Consider the following 8,966-nt stretch of genomic DNA (forward strand, 5'->3'; position numbering starts at 1 on the left):
TTTCTAAGGTTTTCAAAGATTTCGAGCCCAGACCTCTTTCGCCATGGAGAGGAGTAAGTGCCTTTTCGCTCTATCTATCTATATCTATATCTATATCTATATATATGTATATGTTTGTGGTTGCTTAGATCTGTATCTACCTAAATTTTTTACTATATGGTTTTTTGTATATTCGTAGATCCATTGAAGATTTGAATTGTCTGATCTAAAAATGTTTTATTCTTTGTACTTGTTATTTTATTGAGTCTTCAATTGATATTCGCAATTCAATTTTTCGTGTAGTGCTAAGAAATCTGAGAAATGTGTATTTTTTTTTTTTCTGACCCAAACACCACCCTTGTTTATTTCTGAAATTCTTATTAGATTGGATGAGCTTGATTGTGAACTTAGATCACAACTAGCTAGGCTTCAATGAACTTGATGTTGGTTGGCCAGAGTCATTGCAAACTGGAATCTCACTCCCACGAACTCGATTATTTAAGATTGTGAAGACACATCCAAGGCTAGGGTTTCTTGGATCAATGTACAATCACCAAGGATTATTCATAAAAATATAACTTTGCTGCAAATAGAGACAATATCTTTAGTTTCAATTCAGAGAATTTCTCTGGTTTAGACTAGAGAAATTCTCTGAATTGAACGGGCATCTTCTTCTCAACATCCAGAAGGTTCCACACGAGCATTTGCACCCTGAATATGCCTATGAAGAGGACGATGTTTACATTTTGCAAAAGAAATTGTAGCTGTAGCACACACATATCTGGTAAGTTTTGGAATTCGGAGTAGAGACAAACTATTCTATTCATGGAGAATTTCTTGTTAGAACTAAATTTAAGTGGAGAAAACTTTATTTGAAATTTGTGATTATTGACTGCTTCAGTAATATTTTGTGGGTTTGTTAGTAAAGATTGCATTATTGGCTTACATATTACACAAAGTCAGAGAAGTTCTTTGTGAATAGAGCTAGAGAAATTTGTGAACTCAGAGAAATTTTCTCTGACTCTATCCACAAATTTTCTCTACACAATTTTTTCTGGATAAAGCCACACAAAGCCATACAAATTTTCTCTACACAATTTTCTCTGGATAAAGCCACACAAAGCCGCACAACTTTCTCTACACAATTTTCTCTGGATAGAGCCACACAAATTCTCTACACAATTTTCTCTGGATAGAGCCACACAAAGCCACACAAAGCCACACAATTTTTCTCTACACAATTTTCTCTGGATAGAGCCACACAGAGCCACACAAAGCCACACAATTTTTCTCTACACAATTTTCTCTGGATAAATCCACATAAAGCCACACAATTTTCTCTGGATAGAGCCACACAAAGCCATACAAATTTTCTCTAACACAATTTTTTTTGGATAGAGCCACATAAAGCCACACAAAATTTCTCTACACAATTTTCTTTGGATAGAGCCACACAAAGCCACACAATTGTCTCTAACACAATTTTCTCTAGATAGAGCCACACAAAGCTACACAAATTTTCTCTACAAAATTTTCTTTGGATTTCTTTGGTACTCAGAGAAAATTGGTCAAAATGATGGTTGTTCAATTTTCTCTAGTTTGCTGTTGTCTAAATGGGCTTACAGTCTGGTTTTTTTCTAGAGAGAATTTCTCTAGAGAGAAAATCTATGGGAGGTCTAGAGAAATTCTCTAGGAAGTGCAGAGAAATTCCCATAATTTCTTTGGAGAGAAAATCTCTGGGAGGTCCAGAGAAATTTCCAGAATTTCTCTTGGGTCGAATTTTCTCTGGATCGATGTTGAAAGACCTTAGACATTATGACAATGTTGGGTGTCCTTTATGCTATAAAATCTTAATACCAGGGATCTTAAAAAAAAAATTCCCTAGATATTAATGCATTCCCAATGATTAAATAATAAAATTATACTTTTTACCATTGTAGTTTTGCTTCAATGTATTTTAATCACTATGGTTTTGATTAGATAAATTATACTTTTTACTATTATAATTTTACTTAGATGTACTTTAATCACTATAATTTCAATTTAAATAATGTTGGACTTTATATTTTTAATTCTGTTTCAATTTCATTATTTCATTTAAGTTAATAGTTAAAATTTATGATTTTTGAAAACATGTTAATTATGTAGAAAATTTTGACAATAATTTCAATAGAAAAACAAATTAAAACTAGATTTGAAGTCTATAAGAAGGCACATGACACTTCTAACTTGGAGGTGCCTTTTGGGTTGGAGCCCAAGGGGACACCGACTGTTGGGGTGGGCCATATTGGACAATATTTCCCGGTGGGAGCTGGGCAGAGCATCTAACATATCGATCAAACTATCACAACCTGTCTTCGGTGTGGAAATGCTTGATCGTGAATGAACACTGAAGCATCCTTAATCTCAAAAGATGTGGATTTACTTCCCATGTCCTCCACATATTTCATTTTGTTCAACGAATGATCTTTATTGACCGGACATCTTTCTTTCATTCATTCTTCTTTCATCATTTCTTTGGTGATGAAAATGCTTAATGTATGTACTTGCTGACATTTTATAATTTTTCTATGCTACTTTTTTGTGTTTAGTGACTACATGTTGTCTAGCAAGAGAGGGTTTGAACTCACTTCGTGAAAGAAAAGATGGATTTGACATCGTAATCAGTGATGTCAACATGCCTGACATGGATGTGTTTAAGCTTCTTGAGCATGTTGGTCTTGAGATGGATCTTCCTGTCATCAGTCAGTACTTGTGATTAATATTTGAAGCTTTGTTATGATTGCTAGATTTCTTGTTCTCTTCCATTCATGTCCATTGAAACTTTTATTTCCAACGCTTTTACCTTCTTAATCTTTGCAGTGATGTCTGTTGACGGGGAAACAAGCAAAGTAATGAGAGGTGTCCAACATGGGGCATGTGATTATCTTCTCAAGCCTATAAGAATGAAAGAACTACGTCATATATGGCAACATGTCTTTAGAAAGAGGATACATGAAGTGAGAGATATTGAAGGTCATGAAGGCACGTATATATGGTATATATTCCTAGATATATTAGGTATTGATTTCCTAGATATATTAGGTATTGCCATGATTAGGCCACTTATAGGATACTCTTTCTTGTAGTTAGATTTCTAGTATGATACTCTTTCTCAGCTTATATATACAGGCTTTCTATTGTATAATATAATTCATTCAATACAATATCATTCAATACAATACATATTATTCTCTCACTCTCTACTATTCTAACATGGCATTAGAGCTATAGGTTAAGCTCTTGGTATTCTTCGCTTCACCGGCGGGCGACAGCCTTGCCTTGGCCGACCGCCGGACCTCAACCTATTCCGCTGTCATATTTTCCTATTAGTATCGATTTGTGGTGATCTCTTCCTTTTGTCCGCTGTTTATTCCTACCCCAAATATCTCTATCATATTTTTTTACTCGCAATACATTTTTTTCTTCACTCTATCTTTTCCTCTACTTCACCCTCAAATTGGTTTCTCTCTTCCAACCTATTTGAGTTTGAGAGGGGATATTACTATATCATGGTGGGTATGGTTATACACCACGCAAACCACCTAAGCCATCTCCTATGGCGCACAACTTAAGCTGTCCCTTGTGGCGCACAACTTAAGTCGTCCCTTGGTGCACCACCCAAGCAGCCTCCTTTGGCGCACAATCCAAGCTGCACTCTTTGGCGCACAACCCGAGCCGCCCCTCTCTGGCGCACAATCCAAGCCGCTTTCTCTGGCGCACCACCAAACTCACTCCCTGGTGCATCATCCAAGCTGTCTCCTGGCACACTCAGTCATTTAGTTATGAATCAAATTATTCTTATTTATGAAATTTTGTGATATTTGATTATAAAACTTTATCAATATTTTTATTATATAAATCAATTTAATTTTAACTACGCATTAAAAGTTATGAATCGTTGTAATTAAAATTTTGAGTACATACTATATATGTAAGGGTTATACCCCCTCAATTATTAGCAAATATCACTTTACCCCTCTTATTTATGAATTTGTACATTTTGACCATCTCAACTATAAAAGTGTGACACTTTCACCCTTGTAGACCTCCTTCAAACCACCTCCAAAAGGGGTGCATTTGTACAATGTATATATATATATATATATATATATATATTTTAGGGGGGTGGGGGGGGGGTGAATTGATATTTACTAATAGTTGAGAGGGTCTTAGTGTAATTAGGCCTATATATAATAACACAAGAAAATATCATTTTACCCTAAACTGTCACTTAAAAATCAATTCAATCCTTGTTCTTTTAATAATATCAATTTTGTACCTAAACTATTCGTTTTTGCATCAATTTTACCCTACCTTAAATTGTTGTCTATAATCAAACATAAATTAGGGGATCTAATTGATATTTTAAAAATAGTTTGGAGGTAAAATGAAATTTCAAATGAAATTTTGGTGTCATGTCAGCAATTTTCGTTTGATTATAAATTGTAGCTAATGGTGGTAGTAAAATTGATATTATTAAAAGAACATGAGTTAAATTGATTTTTGATTGATAATTTAAAAAATAAAATGATATTTTCTCTAATAACACTTCTATGACAATTTTGGTGATAACCAAATTAGGTGGTTCTTGGGAGACGATATTTTACTCCCATATGAACAAACTATATTAGACATATGGAAATAAAATATACAGTTGTGGGACTGTGGACTGTAGTCTCGCCTTTTCTATGCACTAGAGGTGAGCATAAATTATGTGTAATTTGTAATTCGATCTAATAATTATGAAAATTATTTGAGACATTGGGAGAAAATTGAAATAATTTATAACAGTTCATAAGTTTTGGGATATTTTTGGAAAAGAATTTTCGTGACATCTATACTAACTCCAACCTTCGTTCTATAGATTGACGTAGGTGTTCCCCAACATTTTTTTATTTGGGATTGGTTCAGACTCTAGTTAATTCTTTTGTAATTTTATTTTTTTTAATGTAAAAATTTCAAATGCAATTTATATATTTAGCCAAGGGTATATGTAAAAGTAGTCATTAAGCGGCGATTGTAACAGGTCATATATTGTACAAATATAAACAAAAATATTATTACTCAATTTCACTTTTTTTAAGTCAAATTCCTAACCTCTTGTATATAGAGAGACGAAAATATGTCACTGGACTAGAAATCCATTGTTAGGGCAATTCCAATTATACCCTTCGTTTTTACTAGCTCAAATATAAAAGAAAATATATTTTTTATTTTTCCTAATTCCTTTTTCATTTATGTACTCCAACGCTACTCTTTGTTTTACCTATCTATTCCACAAACTATTCAAAAAGCCTCCTAAGACTCTTTAAATACAGCTAGCCTTTAACTTTTTTATTAAAATAACTATTGTAATATATTAGTTATAATAGCTAACATATCTCGTTTAAAGAGTCCCTTGGAGATATTCTTAGAAATCCATTGTTAAACTTTGTTTTGTGGGAACTTATGACTTGGGGAAGGTAGATTTATGGAGTCTAGATCCTCTGCAATGCAATGAGTGTAGTGCATTTTGTAGTCGTTTTGGTGCACCCAAAAATAATAATAATAAAAAAATAAAAAATAAAAAAAGGAGGGAAGAAAGAAGCAAAAGAACATAGAAGATATCAATGTAAAGCTTCCGGCCAGACAGCTTCAAATTTTCTTCAACGAAAACCTAACCCTAATTGTGCTGCACACAGAGATAAAACCACACAGAATTCAGGCAAAGACATGCAAATCCCTGTTTGTTTTTAGGGTTAGGTTGGATAGGATTGTTAATGTGGGGGTTGTTAGTGATAGGACTAAGAAAAATTGTGTTTGTTTGATGACCACCGAATTAGTAAGAATTCATCTTTGTTTTGTCATTCTATCATTGGATTAACTATATGAAATTCCATAAATACTCTTGTTTTGACAATCTATGTGTGTGTTTTTTTTTAATTGTCAATTTACTTGGATTGTCTCGCTAGAAGTAAGTATAAAGTTTGAGTATAGTTTATTGAGAACCATTGTTTAATATATTTGAGTACTCCATTCAGTTGATGGTTCAAAGTAGAAATCAAAGTTGCTGAGTGCTATATTTGTTGAGTAGAATTTTTTTTTTTTTAATTTTAATTTTTATATATCACTATGGTTAGAAATTGGAAAATAATGAAGCTATAGCTGGAGGTGAATCAAACTAAGACAATGCAATCAAAACCAATTTGGTCATTGTCAGTATTGCTCGATAAAATTCAATTAATTTTTCTGACTTCAAAGCAACAAAATTAAAAGAGTAACTACTCGTGATGAGACAGTGATGAATTTGATGCAAAATAAAATCCTTCATTTCAAGAGTAGTTTTGGGACCACTTGAATTTTCCATCTGTTTCATGCAAGAAAGTTATCACAGAAATTTTGCTCTTGCCATCATATTATTTGTAGAATTGAGCAAGGATAGGACTAGAAATGGCAACGGAGCGGGGCGGGGCTGGGGACCACACTCTCCGTCCCCGATCCCCGATAGTGAGAAATTTCCCGTCCCCGGCCCCGATCCCCGACGGGGACCCCATCAACCCCCCCGGCCCCGCCCCCGATCGGGGATCAGGTTTTCCCGACCCCGAAAATCCCCGACCTGTTCATTTTTATTTTTTTTTTAACACAAAAACAACAAAAATAATTTCAATCTGTTGTATTCAGTAATCTATCATCATCATCATCATTAAAAATTTCAATCTATGGTATAGATCAACTGATATTGATCTATCATCAAATAGATTAAAACCATAGATCATCAAATAAATCAAAACAGATCTCTTCAAAACAGATCATTTTCAATCTATTGTATAAACCATAGATCATCCCTATTGAGAGAAGAACAAAACCATCAATATCATCAAATAGATCAACAACAACATAGATCATTAACACAGATCTCTTTAACAGATCAACAACAAATCATTAACCATTTCAACATTAACAGATCAACTACACACAAAACAAAAATAAAATGATAACATAAGACACAGATCAGAGGGGAGGAGGGAGAGAGAGAGAGAGAGAGAAACTAGATCTGGTAAATCTGCACCATGCTCAATCGATCTGTAATCCCTGGAGTTAATTTGCAACGGCGAAGATCTAGCGAGGGACGACGGCGGATCTCAGTCTCAGATCGGAGGATCGAGTCGACGTTGGACAACGACGTCGGAAGAGATAGTAGAGGGAAGAGAGAGAGAGAGAGAGAGAGAGAGAGAGAGAAGTGGGTTTGTAAGGGAGAAGAGAGAGAGTCGTAGGGAGGGTGGAGATCGGCGGTGGGAGATGGAGATCGACCGACGGTTTTAAAGAGAGGGAGAGAGAGAGACAGATGAGAGGCAGATGAGTATGAGTGAGTGTGAGGCTGCACGCTTACTCAGTGAGGTTTTGTGTGAGTGAAGTAAAAAAGTTGATTTATATATATATATATATATATATATAGAGTAAAATGGTAATTTTGCTTCGGGGAAAATTCGGGGCCGGGGACGGGGACGGGACGGGGCTTGAACACTGATCACCGTCCCCGGCCCGAAACTGATCGGGGTTTTAATTTTGAATACCATCCCCGCCCCCACGGGGGTATTTTTCGGGAAAAAACCATTCTCATCGGGGTCGGGGGATCGGGTTCCCGTCGGGCCGGGTTCAAATTGCCATCCCTAGATAGGACGGTTATCAAGTTTGGTTCTTTTGTCAAAATCCACATGGTGTACTAATTTTTAATTTTTTTTCTTGACTTCATTGTAGTTGTACTTGCATGTGGACATTATGGATTTCAAGGAATTATATGATATTTATGCTGTGTTTGGTTGGGGGATTTGGAGAGGGATTTGGAAAGGGAAATGGAAAAGATAGGTGAAATGTGAATAAATTATGCCTATATTTCACATAGTTTCACATACCTTTTCCCTTTCCCTTTCCAAATCCCTCCCCAAATCTCCCAACCAAACACAACATTAGAGGGCTTCTTGTTAGAAGGGTGGAGCTTATCGCAAAAATCAAGTTCACAACAGCGTTTTGGGTGAAGGCGAAGACTGGAGGGTGCCTTTTTTCTGTGGAAGGCTTCATGTATAGAATTGAATGGGTGAATCGATTGAAATTGAAGAATTTGAAGAGGAAAGGATAGCTGTTTTTACTCTGTTATGTGGCTCTGTTTTTGGGTTGTAGTATTGGACCCCTTTGTTTTCTTTTTGTTTGTTTGGGTTGGCTCGTGGCCAACATACTTGCAGGGTTAGATTTTGTAAGTTTAAAGTCGGTTTACATCCTTCTTAACTGTTTATCTGATCCTCTGTATCCTTTCACTTTTCATCAATAAATCTTTTCTTTGTTGAGAAAAAAAAATCACCACTACTTTTGTTAGCGACACTTACAAATTAAGTACCTTTCCCTTAATTCTTTGAGCTATACTCTCCACTTTACCCCAGTGGTATAGATTATATACACGTAAATCTCTGTCAGTTACAAATATAAACGTGTGTAATGCACTAGTGCTACTTTGGACGAAAAATGTAGTGCATTTTAATTCATAAATTACAAAGAATTGAGTAATTATTTTCAAATGATGGAAAGATTATGTACACATAGCTTATATCACAAAAAGGTAAAGTGAAGAAAAATCACATCAATTTTGTTTTATATTTTAAGAAAAAGCAAAAGAGCAACACTAAAAATTATTGCCAAGCCCACCTTAGTCTCTCCATGGAACAATTATTTCTTTATATTCTAAACTCACCATTGTAATTGTTATTTTAATTATGACTGAAAGTATTTTTAATTATGCCTTAAGTGATATTTGATTATAATCATTGTGGTTTCTTTCATAATGAATGAAAGTGATTTAATGATAAGATTTTGTGTTATCAACACAACATAAATTAAAGTAGCTAGAGCTAATCAGTAGCCTAAATTTCGAGAAAATATCATTTCACCTCCCAAATTTTTACATGTTTTTTTAA

Source organism: Camellia sinensis, chromosome 2 (assembly GCF_055761805.1).
Source record: "Camellia sinensis isolate YWXY chromosome 2, ASM5576180v1, whole genome shotgun sequence".
In the NCBI taxonomy this organism is placed as follows: Eukaryota; Viridiplantae; Streptophyta; class Magnoliopsida; order Ericales; family Theaceae; genus Camellia; species Camellia sinensis.